General features: G+C 33.8%; 1 pseudogene; it reads left to right on the forward strand.

Moving 5' to 3' along the window:
- Positions 1-6,603: 6,603 nt before the first annotated feature.
- On the forward strand, positions 6,604-7,177 carry LOC144256129 (casein kinase II subunit beta-like; annotated as a pseudogene).
- Positions 7,178-16,927: the final 9,750 nt, after the last annotated feature.

The raw sequence follows: 16,927 nt of genomic DNA on the forward strand, positions 1-16,927 counted from the left end.
ACAGGTTTTTCTATCAAACATTAATTTCTATTTCTCTTGAACAAAAACAATATGGTAGGGTCCTGGGTCATATGACCATTATGTATTTCAGTTTGTATTAAGAAATTGTTTTACCAAGTTATACCATTCTGCATCCTCACCAGAAATGTGTGAGGTTACTAGTTGACACTTTTCTATACTCATTTATTTGAACATCACACATCTCTCCTTTTTACAAAACGAATGTTGAAATCATTTGCCAATTTAAAAAATTGGATTGTTAGATTTCATACAATTAGATTGATAAATTTTTATGTATTCTGTATATAAATTATTTAACAGAAAAAGTGACTCGTGGATATTCCCTCCCAGTTTGTGATTAGTTGTTTTATTCTCTTAAAAGCTTTTCACAGGGCAAATGTAACAAAAATATTGATGATATCCAATTTAGAATCTTTTGCCTCAAAGTCACAAAGATTTTCCTCCTATGTATTTTTCTAAAAGTTTTATGGTTTTACATTTTTTATGTTGTACAGTAATCCATTTGGAATTAGTCCTTATGTAAGATGTAAATAAATGAGTATAGAAAAGTGTCATATTTTAGACAGTGTTAGATATCAGGGAATTATAAGTTAAAACTGTGACTACATATCTGTTAGAATAAGTTAAAAAATTAACAATACTAACTGATTGTGAGGGTGGAGAACAACTAGTAACCTCACACATTTCTGGTGGGGATGCAGAATGGTATAACTTGGTAAAACAATTTTTATGATGTGCATGTTATTTAAGGTCACCACTTCACCATATATATGGCATGTAGAACTGCTTACATTCAACTCCTCAAGACACCAGTGAATTTTTAAATACTTACCTCCCTCCCCACCACGCTTAGTTGTACATTATATATATTTGTGCTCATGACGTATCTATTGGGTTTATGTTTTCCCATCTCAACTCTCTCTACTCAGGAGAAACAATGCCATAACCATCTGTACTTCAGAGATTACTCTGGCTTTTATTTTCAAAATTACAAGTCTCTGATCTTTTTATTTAAAACCATTGAGCAGACTGATTTAGAGATGAATTGATGGTGCCATATCTGAGATATTATCACCTTTTAAACTCTTAACTATAAAGGTTAAAACAACAGCTATCACGAAACAGAAACTTATGTCAAGCTAGGACAACTGACAGTACTTGTCCTGCAATTATTTGCTCATATGTCCATGACAAAGAGCAAGAATATTATATATTCATAATTGTGTCTCCAGAATCCAAATCAGAGTACAGAGCAGATCATGCATAAATGAATATGGTTGTACATTCTGTGTCATAGGAACTGCTGAGCTAGAGTCAGAAAACAAAAACAAAAAAAATAATTAATTAAGTATAAAAAGGAAAAAAAAATGGTTTTGGAACAAATAAATATTAAATTTTCTTACATTACCACTGGACCCTAACATATAACTCCTTCCCCCTTTTACTCAATATTTAGGGTTTTCTTAAGTCCACACTTTTTTTCCAAATTCATCTATTCTGTTCCAACTGCTGCTGGTTTCATGCACATCTTCACTATTTTGTACCTGCATTATAGCCATGGCCTTTTTCCCAGTACCCTGTATCTCCCCTCTTCAGGTCATGTTCTTCTTGGCCCCAGATATCTCATTCTGATAAAAAGATGACATTTTCACCCTTGGTCTTACAAATCTTTCAAAATTTTCCCATTGTCAAAGAAGTGATTTCAAATAATTTTCTTTAGAACTTTGGGTTTCGAAGTTGTGATTCCAATGTTTGATATGGGCTCAAAATTTAATTTTGAAACATCAATCCTTAAATATTTTAAAAAGTGAAACAAGGGGCTGGGTTGTAGCTCAGTGGTAGAGCACTTGCATGGCATATGTCTTGGGGTTCAATCCTCAGGATCTCTCTCTCTCTCACACACACACACACACACACACACACAAATACACAGGAAAAAGGACAAATGACCTATCCCTTCTGAGAAGATAAATTGGATTTGGACTTCTAAGTACAGCTAAAAATTCTGGACATTATCTTTCTTACCATTTATTTTTCTCCCTTCTCCTCTTTCTTGCTTCTTTTTTTCTCTCTTTTTTCCCCTGAGTTCTCTTCCTCTACACTAATAGGATGGACATTATTTCTTTAAAAAAAAAAAACTAAAAAGATTCTGAACACGGAAAGAGGAAGATAAACAGGCTTAGAATCCTAAGACCCAGTACATTGCAAAGTAGTGAGTTCCCTGGGATTACTTTTTGTTTTGTATATCTTCAAATTTGAATTAGAAGAAGCAGAGAACCTGGAAATGCAAAAAGAAAATCAAAAAAGACAAAAATTTCTCCAACAAAGTCTACTGTTTGAAGCAGTATAATCAGGAAACACAAGCCTAGAAATATATAAATCCTTTCAGATAATTACAGGCTTTCTCACAAGAGACCACAAAATAACTGGTACATCCTTTATCCATACCAGCAAATGTTGAGAGGGTAGCTCCTCATATACTGAATAAGGCAACCTAAACACCATGCCAGAGTAGCACCAAATGAAGCCAAGTTTGTTGACTAGGACTTTCACACCCATAGGATAATAAAGGACCTCCTCTCCTTGGGTCAGTGGAGTCCACATGGGCAGCCAATACTTCAACCCATTTGAGAGTAACAATGACCTCTCCCCAGCACCACACCGAAGCCCAGTGGAGAATTAGTGCTTTCACCACTGTCCATCTGCCATAGGAAATCCTCCTCCCCTTTGGGGTCAGTGGAGACATGTGAAAGAAATGACACAGCATTCCTACTCCTCCAAGCTAGGGGGCTAACTAACTACAAGACATAAGTATGACAGCTTCCATCTTGGAGAGAAAACAGTTTATTGACATGGATTTCTTCCTTGGAATTACATTTTCCAAGCACTGAGAGAAATTGACCATCAATCCAGATTTCTATATCAAAGAGAAATATCTTTCAAGAATAGAGTGGAAATCAAGGTATACTCAAATGAAAAAAAATTAAAAGAATTTGTCACTAGTAGAATTATGCTAGAAAAAATAGCTAAGGAATATTCCATAAAGAGAAAGAAAACAATACACACAGGAATTTTGGAACACAAGAGGGAAGAAAGAAAATAGTAAAGAAATAGGAGTAAATACAATAGCTTTTCCTTTTCCTTTGAGTTTTAAGGCAATTATATCATACACAGTGAGGTTAATGAAATATAAAGAAAGGTAATTTTTCTGTATTTCACTTGAACTGGTGAAATTATGAAGTTTATATTAGCATAGTATTACCTAGAAATCCCCCTAAAAAACTAACATATGAAGAGAAAATTTTTAAAAATCTATGGATAAATAAAAGTAGAATTATATATATATATATATATATATATATATATATATATATATATATATATATATTATATAATATATATATATATATATATATATATTAAAAATAACCCATTGGAAGCCTGGAAAAGAAATCAAAGAAAGAAAATACAAAATATCTTAAGCTTTAACATAGCATAAATTATATTAAATGCAAATTGTCCAAATAAGATCAATTACAGAGACTGTCAGAGTGTATTAGAGATTATGACCCAACTATATATATATGACTTAAATAAACTGACTTCAAATATATTATGTAGGCAGATTGAATGTTAAAACAAAGATATAACATGTAAGAATTAATCAAGAGAAAGCAGAAGTGGCTCTATTAATAATAGGAAAAAAATAGGCTTTAGAGCAAATGGAATTGCTAAAGACACAGAATGATATTGTGTAATGATAAAAGGATCAATGCATCAAGAATACATGCAATTGTGAACGTATAACAACAAACAATAGGACCACAAAATACATGAAGCAAAACTTGATAGAACTGAAAGGAGCAATAGACCATTCAACAATTATAGTTGGAGACTTCAGTCACTTCTCTTTTTGGATAATGATAGAACAACTTGACAGAAACTTATGAAGAATATAGAACCCAACACCATCAAAAACAGGCTCTAATTGATCATTCCCCCAGTGAATGCATTCAGTAACAGAAGACTACAAATTCTTTTCAAGCATCTACAGAACGTATACTACAATACAGTAATACCTGACTGGGGAAAAATACAAATTTTAAAAAATTTAAATTTTAAAAGAATTGAAATGTCACAACATGTCCTCCAACCACAAGAAAATCAAATGAGAAACCCATTGCATAAAAAGGGGGTCTCCAAATATGTGAAAATACATATAAATAGTCCATAAACCAATGGAAAGTCTCCAGGGAAGACAAAAAAAAAGATACACTGGATTGAATGCAAATGAAAATGCAACACATTAAAATTTGTAGAGTGGAGTAAAGGCAGAATTGAGGAGGAAATTTATAGCATTAAATGAATATATAAGAAGAAAAGCCTTAAGTAATTAATTTCAACTTTTACTTTAAGAATATAATTTAGGAAAAGCATAATAAATAAAAAACCTGCAGAGGGAAAAGACAAGTGGAGTTAACATTGGAAATCTTTATAGCACAAATAAAAACAGTGGAAGAAAGATCTGTCCCTCTGAAAAGATTCATAAAGTTGAAAAGCCTCTAATAAGGCTAACAAAGAAAATAGAAGACAATAATTACCAATAACCAGGATTGAAACATACCATCCGAGAACTTGAAGACATCAATATAATCACAAAGGAATGCTATGGACAACTGCACATGGACTGACTTTACACCCATAGGATAATAAAGGCCTCCTCTCCTGGGGTCAGTGGAGTCCACTGATGGGCTTATTTCTCAAAAAAAAATCTACCATAACTCATTCATAAATGTAATAAAAATGTTCCTATATGAATTAGGAAATTGAATTTGGTTTTTGAAATTTAAAAAAAAAATGAAATTTCCTGGCTCTTAGAGTTTCCCTGGAGAATCCTACCATATATTTAAAGATGCACTAACATAAATTCTACACAGTCTTTTCCAGGAATAAAAATAGATGGGATATGTCTCAATTTATTTTACAAGACTAGTATAAATTTGTTACTAAAACAAGACAAAAAATTTATTTTGAAGAATAAGAAGAGGGGGAGGAGGAAAAGGAGGAGGAGCAAAAACACAATAAGAAGAATTAAAGGCCAAAATCAATCAAGCACATATACATACATATCCTTAAAAAATAGTAGTAAATTGAATTCAGTAATATAAAAATAATAAATATATACCATGAACAAATGAGGGTCATTCAAAGGACTTTTTTAAAATTTCAAAATTAATTAAAGAAATACACCATATAACTAATGAAAAAAATCCCCAAAAAACTAGGAAGAGAGGTGAACTGCCTCAACTTGATGAAGACCATCACTGGAAAACCTATAGACACCATCTTACTTAATGATGAAAGAATTCCCCTGAGATCAGGGACAAGGCATTGATGTTCACTCTTATTCATCATTGTAGTAGAAATCCCAGCCAGAACAATAAGGCCAAAAATGAAAAAAATCCAGAAGTAAAGGAAGAAATACAATAAACCCTGTTTACAGATGTCCTCTTTTACCTATGTAGAAAATTTTGAATAATCTGCAGAAAACTCCCATTGAAAACAATAAATTGTTTTACAAATGTCAAATGCATAATATTAACACATGAAAAAATCACATCCCTACATTCTACCAAGAAACACATAGAACCTGAATTTAAAAACACAATACCTAGCCAGGAACAGTAGCACATGCCAGTAGTTCTAGACATTTAGGAGGATGAAACAGTAGAATTGCTTAAGCCCAAGAGTTTGAGACCACTTTTGGAAACATAGTTAGATCCTGCCTCAATAACAAAATTAAAAAATAAAGACAACAATAGTGAGTACCATTTATGATTGTGCCAAAGAAATAAAATACAAAGGCATAATAAACCTAGCAAAATATGTGAACTGTTTATATCCCAGAAACGACAAGAGGCTTATGAAAAAGTTAAAAAAAATAAATACATAGGAAGATATGGTATGTTCATGTATTGGAAGACTACGTTTTAAAAAAGAGATGTATACATTGAGATGGTTCTGCCCTCACAGTGTGGATCAGTGTTGCCAGAATTTACCCACTCTATGTCCTTCAACACCTCACTTCCCCAAACCTCTGCTTGTTCCTCAGAAACTCTGCGTGGTTTCCTATTACATTAAGTGAAATCTGTATTTTGTGAAAATATGACATTTTCTTAGTTAGACCTAGAAAATAATAATTAAATACTGTCATTTGACAAAGACCCATACAGAATCATGATAGAGACTCTTTTTTCAAGCATAACTGAAAAGCTTAAGTTCAAAATTTTAAAAAAAGAAAAGAAAACTGGTTATGATATAAACATAAAAATAGATCATTATCTGAATTGCTATTTCTTCTCTATTTTTTTTCAAATAATTCATTCCAGTAGGGATGAAAGTGAACAGAAGGGAGATAAATGATGTATGAAGAAAATATAGCACAACTCCCCCCCTCACTGCCCCCCCCCACTTAGCCTGCCCTTGTTGGGTCCCCAGCCTGCGCTGTAGCGGTAGCCGTGGTTCCTTAGAAGCCTTAATCAACTCCCCCACCCTGGTCCAGTTCTCTATCCAGAGGCTCACATGAAGATGATTAGCTCAGAGGAAGTGTTCTGGATTTCCTGGTTCTGTGGGCTCCGTGGCAATGAATTCTTCTGTGAAGTGAATGAAGGCTATATCTAGGACAAATTTAATCTTACTGGACTCAATGAGCAACTGTCTCAATATTGACAAGCTCTAGACATGATCTTGGACCTGGATCCTGCTGAAGAGCTAGAAGACAACCCTAACCAGAGTGACCTGATTGAGCAGGCAACTGAGATGTTGTATGGATTGATCCACGCCTGCTACATCCTCACCAACTGTGCCATCTCCCAGATGTTAGAAAAAATACTAGCAGGGGGATTTTGGCTACTGCCCCGTATGTACTGTAATGAACCAGCCAATGCTTCCCAACAGCCTTTCAGACATCCCAGGCGAGGCCATGGTTCAGCTCTACTGTCCCAAGTGCATGGATGTGTACACACCCAAGTCTTTGAGGCACCATCACAAGGAGGGTGCCTACTTTGGCACCAATTTCCTTCACATGCTCTTCATGGTGCATCCTGAGTACCAGCCCAAGCGACCTGGAAACCTAATGATCCAATGGGGCCTGTAAAGTAAATAAAACTATAATAAATAAAATAAAAGTCAATTTAATTTTCATAATCCAGAGAGATCTATCATTGGCATGCTAGCATATTTTCTTTTAGTCACTCTTTCCACATTATAAGACACCCACACACATGTATATATGCTCAAACACAGATTTTTTTTTGGTTCTTATTACTATATGCTATTTTTGGGGGGGGCATCAAGGATTGAACACAGGAGTGCTTGACCACAGAGCCACATTTCCAGCCATTTTATATATTCTATTTAGAGACGGGGTCTCCCTGAGTTTCTTAGAGCCTTGCTGAATTGCTCAGGACCTCACTAAGTTGCTACGGCTGGCTTTGAACTTGCAATCCTTCTGCTTTAGCCTCTTGAGCCCCTGAGATTAACCACATCGATTTTTATTACCCAATGACAATTTCCCATGACCTCGAGGTTGAACTTCAGCAATCTGAATCAAAATGTTCAGTCATAAGTTATAAAAATGTTGAACTTAATCACTCTCTCATTAGTAATATTTAGACTATTTCAAAGTTTTAAAACTGCAAAAAATTCTGTAATAAACATTGTTGTACATAATAAATTTCTAGGAAAAATTATTGGGTCAAAGAAATGATTTTTACAGGCTTTGATTCCTACTTTTCTTTTGTTTATTGAGGTTAAAAAATTTAAACCAGCACCAATTTTATATAAAAGTAAACAATGCTTTTTGCTCTCATTAGCATTGAGAAATATCATATGAAAACCAATATTTTATTAGTTTAAGTTGGCAGTTTTTATAGCATTAGTGAGATTTGACATTTGTTTTTAATGTGTCACCAATTTAATTTATTATTTTATTGTTAAATTATATATTTGTACTATTTATCTAAGTTTCCCCTAAGTTTTCATTTTTTTTTTCTTAGTAGATTTTAAAAGTTTGGGCAGGGGGTGTAGCTCAGTAGTAGAATGTTTGCCTACTATGGATGAGGCCCTAGATTCTATCTTCAAATGAAAGAAAAGAATCACAAAGGAAAACAAATACTAAAAGCAAAAATATTTTAAGATCTCTTTACATATAAGGGAAACTAACTCCTTGCCATATTTGTTGAAAATATTTGTTATACATTTTGTTATACCTTAATATATATATATATATATATATATATATATATATATATACGCACACACACACACACACACATACAATAACACAGTATTACACACATATACACATATAACATACATGGATATTTTCATATAACAGGGGAACTGATATTTTAATTTGCTATTTCTGTCAGATCTTTTATGCTTTAGAAGTCCTAGCCTGACTTAAATATATATATACTTCAATTTGTTTGTTTCATCTTTTATATTTAATTGAATTTATTTTTATTATTTTATGAGGGTCTTCTGAATATTTAAACAATTATCAAGGAATATTTATGTCTAATTGTATATTCTGCTACATATTTTCAAAATAAATTTCATCCTAAAATAAATTCTAATATAGGTAAACATAGAATTCAGGGCTCTTTTTTCTCTATTTTTCTGTCTAGATATACTTGGATTATCATGTACTAGTTCTCAGAGCTACTGGGGAGATAAAAATACATGCTAATCTTGAAATCTTAATACTATATTTCTTATAGATGCAGTATTCAATAATAAAAGTATATATGACTTAAATTTGCATAATGGAGATACCAAAATTTGCTTTTTCTTGTTTTGTCTTCCAGAACTCCCCAGGAGCAGGAATATTTAGACCTGCCTGAATGTGATAAATCTTGGCCTTGGGTACATAATGTAATTATCTGGGAAACTGGAAGAATATTGAAGAACTGGAAGAATATTCAATCAAGTAGCTCAAGAAAGAATACTGTGAAAAGACAACTAACAACATTTGCTTTTCTATTTCTTATTATCTGTCAAAGTAATTTGCAGAAAATGCATCAGGTATGTTTACAAATTTTTTGTGCTCTAGAAGTTTTTGTAAATCTCAGGCACTAAAAAGTTAAAGCAAAACATCTCAAAATTGGCCCTGGAATTCTGTAGAAGTATTATTTGATGAGTGTGGAGTTAGTCCAGTATTTCATTTACTTTTGCATTCTTTGGTTTATTTGTTTACTCAGCAAATGGAGTCACTGTTTTGTAAGCAGACAAATGCTAGATAATAAGAACAAAAATCATAAGCAAACCAGGAATATCTTTTATCCTTATAAGGTATATACTCTATATAAGGTATATACTCTATATAAGGTATATAATCTAGCGGGGAGACATAAGGATCCAAGTATAATAAATATGTATGAAACTGCAGATCAGATGCTGGGAAAAACCAGAGGCTTTTTAATTGGTGGATGAAATAAGAGAATAATTTATTGAGAAAATAATTCATGAGCTGAGGCAAATTTATATGGAGTTAATTAGGAAAGAGTAGGGGTAATAATATGTATACCAAAAAGCAAGCATACACAATAGTCATGTGGTAGAAGGAAGCAGGGAGATAGAACAATTGTGAGGAAGTTTATTTGTGGAGAAGATGGGGGCAGGAATTTCTAATTTTATTATAAGAGTCAGAATGTATATTAAAAGATGTTAAGTCATGTATAACTGAAAAGAACCAATACATTTTTAAAAAGATGTTAGGAGCCAAAAAGGATGTTGTTAATTATATTTTCTTGCTCCACTCTGAAGAGTTGATTGAGCAGGGGTGCTGGTGCTATTTACAGACTAGATGGAATTTAATGGAGCAGATATTTGAAGGTTATGCATACAATCTAGGGTAGTGATATTTAGAAGCAGTACTAGATCCAAAGCCTGCAAAAAGCAGTCAATCTTACCCATACTTGTTTTTGAAAATACAGCTTTGTAAACACACAGACCTCTTGAAATTTACAATGTCTATGGATATTTTCATGTTTTAATGACAAAATTGGATAGTTTTACCTAAGACTGTGTGAGCCTGAAGGCCTGAAATATTTCCATCTTTCCCTTTTCAGAAAAAAACTTGCCAACTTCCAGATCATTAAAACAATTATTCTATTGATCAAATTTTCTACTTCTGGTAAAGTACTGTAATTTATATTATTTGCATTAATAATATTTTGTGACTTAGTATTGAATATGCTACTCATTTATAAATTATTTGCCTCAGAATCTGTGTTATTATGACTTTTTATATGCTAATGTGCATTTAATCTTCTGGGTTTGATTGATAAAAGCTGAAAATATTATCTCTACTTAATAAGAGATTTCAAAGTATTAGCACAGAAACTACATTATTTTATAGTTTTTCCATTTTCTCATGCAATGATTTCTTTTAATACCTTTTTACTAACTTTTAATAGTTGATATTTTCATCTATCTTCTTTAGTTTTAATATTTAGTTTATTTCCATTCTATATTGTTTATTAAAGCATGTCTAAGGCCATATATACTTTTAAGTAAATTATTCCTCTGAATGCTATTAGATAATTATTTATTATTCTATGGTACATTAATAATAATAATGTCTGAGTTATTTTGGTTTTATTCTATATCAAGAGTGCACTAAATTATTTATTTTACTTATTTCTTATTGAATGGCTGTTTAAATGTTATTATCTCTCTTTTATAGTGATCAGAAGTTACTATTGAGAGTTTTGTTATTTTACCCAAGTTTATTATCACAGTATATAACAAATACATTTTTATCCTTCTTGTGATGCAAGTTTGTTTTGAATCAGCTAGGAGGTACTATCATGCTCATATTTCGGAAGCAATAAAAAATTAACAATAACACAGCAGCAAGACATCTACTAGTTATAATATACCCAGTAATCTAAAAGTCCTTGTTTCTGCTTAGTTGAATAAAAAGAAATGATCAAAAGATGTTTAGGTTTTTTTTTTTGTCAGAGATGGAGATATAGATGCAGATGGAGATGAAGTGAGGTCATAAAAGATTTTTATTAGTGCCTAAAAGAATTTGATTGTAGAATAATCTTTGTGAATTGAGGTGGGTTCTACTTCTGTTACAGTTTGGATTCCATAGGTCCATGAGTTGAAGGGTTAATTCCCAGCCAATAGTGTTGATGAGAAGTGGTACAGCTTGTAGGAGTTGGGGCCTAATGGAAGTAAGTTAGGTTATTGGGGGTGTTCCCTTGGACAGGATGTTGGCATTCTGACCCCTACCTCTTTTCCTTTGTTTTCCACCTGCCATGAGTGGAGCATCTCTGCTCAACCAACACCTCCTTCCTGCTGCAGTCTGGCTGAGCACAAAATAACAGAGCCACCACAAAAGCCTTGTAGATTCCAACAGCAACTCTTTTTTCCCGAACTCTCACTGGCACTCTACATGTATATTCTAGGAAAATACACTCCCTCCACTGGGCTCTGCATACCAATACTCTCAGAACCCTGAGAGAACTCAACGGGAACTCAAGGAGCGGGCACCTAAGGCAGCAGGATATGCCATATTCCCAGCAGGATCCACCCTAAACCTGGAGCCTCCCTATTCCCAGAAGGATCCTCCCTAATCCTGGAGCCACCCTAATCCAGCAGGATCCACCCTAAACCTGGAGCCACCCTAATCCCTGAGCAGGGTCACCTTTCAACCAAAAATGCCATACGTCATTCCTACTTAGCTATGGCTCTCAGCATCTCCCCACTTCTAATTAATTAAACAACAAGCAATGTGGCTTAGGGACCATGCCTGTTAGGTTGTCCAATTCAACATATGGTTCTTACCTGTCATCGGATGAGCTGATGTCTAGGCATCAGCCTCCTGTCTTAGGTTGGTACCACTGCAATTGGATCATATCTGTCACTGACTACCGGTCTAGCATACAGTCATACTTGTGGATAGGCCTATGCACCAGTGCCTCACCTCTGTTGGCCCCAAATTTTAGACTATCACTAGCAGAAGGGAGGAGGGTACAGAAATGCCACAACACCAAGCCAATTGATGGCTCTTTGGGAAAATTTGTATTACTGGTGACACCATCAGCAAAGATATGCCAGCACTACCACAATTCGCTTCACCAAACTATAGTTCACAATGCATACAAGTGTTACATAGTCCAGGCAAGTTCTGCAAGCAGTTCAAAGCGGAGGAATCTATCAATATGTCCATTTACACCCAAAGTAAATTGACTCCTTGATTGAGCATTACTTGTTGAGTTATTATTTATTAATGCATCAGTTTATACAGTTACTGTGATAGCTATCATAGAAGCTGTAGTTTGGTTTTATCTTTGTCTTCACCGGCACTGGGATGAAGATAGGAATTCTGGCAATGATGCTAAAAAGAAATTATGTAACATTCCATCAGCTACTAAGAAAATAATTTTCTGAACAATTTACATTATCCTGAACAGAGTTATTAAATATAATGAAAAGGAAAGGTGAAAGTAAACAAACAGATCTGTTAATCTCCTTTAAAAACAATAATTAACAGCTGTTTACCTAATTTAAATTAAACCATTTAAATCAAGTGAATAAAAAAAATTCGGATCCATGTTTTCATGAGCATTCCTCATATATGAAATATAGACATATGCACATACAGACATACAACACAAAACACAAGAGTGCACACAAACGTACAACACAAATCAATAGTAAAGGCCTTGTAGCTTTACACAGGTGAAGTCTCCATTGCAATGTTTAGAAACTCCACAGTCAAAAAATAAAACTGATCAGAAAAACATTAATCTAGGTCTGTATGAGCTCAAAAAATAAAATAGAACTTTATGATATGGGAAAAGGCAATAATAAAATAGATATTGAAAAAAGCATCCTGGAGAATCACTGTTGCAGATGTAAGAATAGCCAAGCTGGAGCTCTGGATACCAGCTGTTATGGATTTGAGTCAAATCATCTTCTTTTTGGTCTGTAGAAATTGCCTTGGCTAGTCTCTCTGGAATCCAAATTGGCTGCTGTTCTCCCTGTGGAAACCCACAAACAGAACAAGACTCCAGACAATCACTGGGTTGGGACATTTCCATTGTCCTGTTATATTATCTTTCCAAAGTACCTTAGGCTTATGTACATTTTTTGGATTCATATGTCTTTCTGCAACACTAAGCCCTGATGAATCCAAATTTAAAAAGTTTAGAGTAAAAAGAGTTATTTTAAGTTTATCTTTGGGGGGTATATACCCCTTCCCAATTCCCTCTTTTTGCTTTAAAAAGTACATTTTAATAGTTTGATGAGCTCTTTCAACTATGCCTTCTCCATTTGGATTGTATGGGTTTCCTGTTATATGAGTAATACCAAATGATAAGCAAAATTGTTTAAAAGAGGTAGAGGTATAGCCAGGACCATTATCTGTTTTTAATTGTTTTGGAAGACCCACAGTGGCAAAATTTTGTAAGCAATGAGCTATAACATCTTTTGTTTTTTCTCCGGCATGAAGGGAGCCCATCAAAAATCTGGAAAAAAGTTATCAACTGTAACATGCAAATATTTTAATTTTCCAAATTCTGGCAAGTGTGTGATGTCCATCTGCCAAATATGGTTAGGTATCAATCCTCTAGGATTGACTCCAAGATTAACTTGTGGTAAAAAGGTCACACAATTTTGACATTGTTTTATTATATGTCTGGCTTGTTCCTTAGGTATTTTAAAATGCTTTTGTAAAGTATTTGCATTAACATGGAACTTTTTATGAAAATTTGTAGCTTCTTCTAGTGTAGAGAAAATATGTATGTCATGTGTAGTTTTATCTGCTAAATCATTACCCAAACTAAGGGCTCCAGGCAATCCTGTATGTGCCCTGATATGTCCTATAAAGAATGGATCTTTTCTGTCCCAGATTAGACTTCGTATAGTGGAAAACAAAGAGAAAACAGTAGAGGAAGGAGAAATCCTAAAAGCATCTTCAAGGGATACTATAGCATTAACTATATACTGACTATCAGAAAATAAATTAAATACAGAATCTTTAAACATCACAAAAGCTTGTAATACTGCATTAAGCTCTACCTTTTGAGCTGATTGTTTGGGTGCTAAAAATGTAAAAGTTTGATCAGGGGTAACTACTGCTGCTGTACCATTATTTGACCCATCAGTGAATATATTTGGAGCATTCATGATAGGGGTTTTTCTTGTCATTTTTGGAAAAACTACAGGATGCTTAGACCAAAAAGACAACAATGGATTTAATGGTAAGTGATTATCAAATGAAACATTAGATTTACACATGATTATTGCCCAAGTATTTAACTCATTAGCTAACTCATCAATTTGATCCATAGTATATAGAGTAATAATTTTATTGGGAGAAATTCCAAACACTCCCTTAGCTGCTTTTATTCCTTTGAGTATTAATTGTCCTACAGCCTCAGGATACCTAGTGAGAATAGTGTTAGGAGAATAAGATAAAAGTATTTACAATAATGGACCTTCTTGCCAAAATATTCCTGTAGGAATATTTTTTGTTGGTACTACAATAAATAATAAAGGCAAACTTATATCAATTCTATCCAAATGCATATTTTCCATATATGTTTCAATAATTTTTAATGCCTTTCTTGCTTTAGGAGTTAACATGCGGGGTGAATTTGGATCTGATGGACCTTTTAGAATATCAAATAAAGAATATCATATAAATACCAACTCTCCTATTGGTATGCCTAGATAAACTCTTATTCAATTTATATCTCCCAATAACTTTTGAAAGTCGTTAAGTGATTTGAGTTGATCTACATGTATTTGAATTTTTGGTGGACGGATCATGGTTGAGGATAATAGAACTCCTAGATAAAAAATTGGAAAATTTAATTGTACTTTATCTATTGCTATCTCTAGATTATAAGTTTTTAATAAGTTTGTAAGTGTGGCATAACATTCTAGCAATGTGTTTTTATCTTTATGTGCTAACAATACTTCATCCATATAGTGAACTATTTGTAGTTCAGGATTTGATTTCTAAGTGGCTGGATTGCTTTGTTAACATAGATTTGACTCTTAGTTGGACTGTTAGCCATCCCTTGAGGGAGTACTTTCCATTCATATCTCTGATCAGGACTTTCATGATTTAGTGCAGGGATAGTAAATGCAAAACGTAGATATCCTTGGGATGAATTGGAAAAAAAAGCAATTTTTAATATCTATAGCTAAAATCTGCCAGGTTTTTGGAAAAGCAGACAATTGAGGTGCTATATCTATGGTTTGTTTCATATTGATGTAGCCCTATGCAGAGACTGGCGAATATCACTTTCATCGAAACCCGTTGCCAATTTCCCCAAAACTACGAGTTTCCTGAAATCTCATGAAACATTTTTTCACCCAATCTTGATGATACTTTCAGGTAATGATCAGTATACCAATCCAACTTCGCTCACGAAATTTCGTTCTTCTAGGTTAAACCGTTCGTTTCCAGTGACTGTTTTCATTTTCAGGTTTCACTGTGTTTTCTCCTATATGGATACATGTAGTTGGAACTCTAAATCAAACACGGTTTGTGCTAGCTCTTTGAAGCTATGCACAATAAAGTAGTTCCAAGTTCTGTATCTATGCTTTGTTTCCTATTGATATAGCACCAACCAGAGACTGAGGAAAATCACTTTCATTGAAAAGGGTTGCCAAGCTGCGTCAAAACTACGAGTTTCCTGAAATCTCAGCAAACATTTTTTCACCCAATCTTGATGATACTTTCAGGTAATTATCAGTACACCATTCCCACTTGGCTCACCAAATTTCGTAATGCTTGGTTAGACTGTTCATTTCTTGTGACCATTTCATTTTTACGTTTTCTCCTATAAGGATACATGTAGTTGAAAATCTAAATCAAACACGGTTTGTGCTAGCTCTTTGAAACTTGACACAATAAAGTAGTTCCAAGTTCTATCTCAATGGTTTGCTTCCTATTGATGTAGCCCTATGTAGAGTCTTGGGAAAATCACTTTCATTGAAAGTGGTTGCCAAGCTTCCCCAAAACTAAGAGATTCCTGAAATCTCAGCAAACATTTTTTCACCGAATCTTGATGATACTTTCAGGTAATGATCAGTACACCAATCCCACTTGGCTCACCAAATTTCGTTCTTCTAGGTTAAACCGTTCGTTTCCAGTGACCGTTATCATACTTAGGTTTCACTCTGTTTTGTCCTATATGGATACATGTAGTTGGAAATCTAAATCAAACACGGTTTGTGCTAGCTCTTTGAAACTATGCACAATAAAGTAGTTCCAAGTTCTGTCTATATGGTTTGTTTCCTATTGATGTAGCCCTAAGTAGAGATAGGCGAAAATCACTTTCATTGAAAGGGGTTGCCAATCTTACCCAAAATTACGAGTTTCCTGAAATCTCAGCAAACATTTTTTCACCCAATCTTGATGATACTTTCAGGTAATGATCAGTACACCACTCCCACTTGGCTCAACGAATTTCGTTCTGCTTGGTTAAACCGTTCGTTTGTTGTGACCGTTTTCATTTTTACGTTTTCTCCTATATGTATACATGTACTTGGAACTCTAAATCAAACACGGTTTGTGCTAGCTCTTTGAAACTATGCACAATAAAGTAGTTCCATGTTCTAACTATATGGTTTGTTTCCTATTGATACAGCATGAAGAAGAAACTGAGGAAAATAGCATTCATTGAAAGGGGTTGCCAAGCATCCCCAAAACTACGAGTTTCCTGAAATCTCAGCAAACATTTTTTCACCCAATCTTGATGATACTTTCAGGTAATGATCAGCAAACCATTCCAACTTGACTCACAAAATTTCGTTCTGCTTGGTTAAACCGTTCGTTTGTTGTGACCGTTATCATTTTTACGTTTTCTCCTAT

Source organism: Urocitellus parryii, chromosome 7, assembly GCF_045843805.1.
Source record: "Urocitellus parryii isolate mUroPar1 chromosome 7, mUroPar1.hap1, whole genome shotgun sequence".
Taxonomy (NCBI): domain Eukaryota; kingdom Metazoa; phylum Chordata; class Mammalia; order Rodentia; family Sciuridae; genus Urocitellus; species Urocitellus parryii.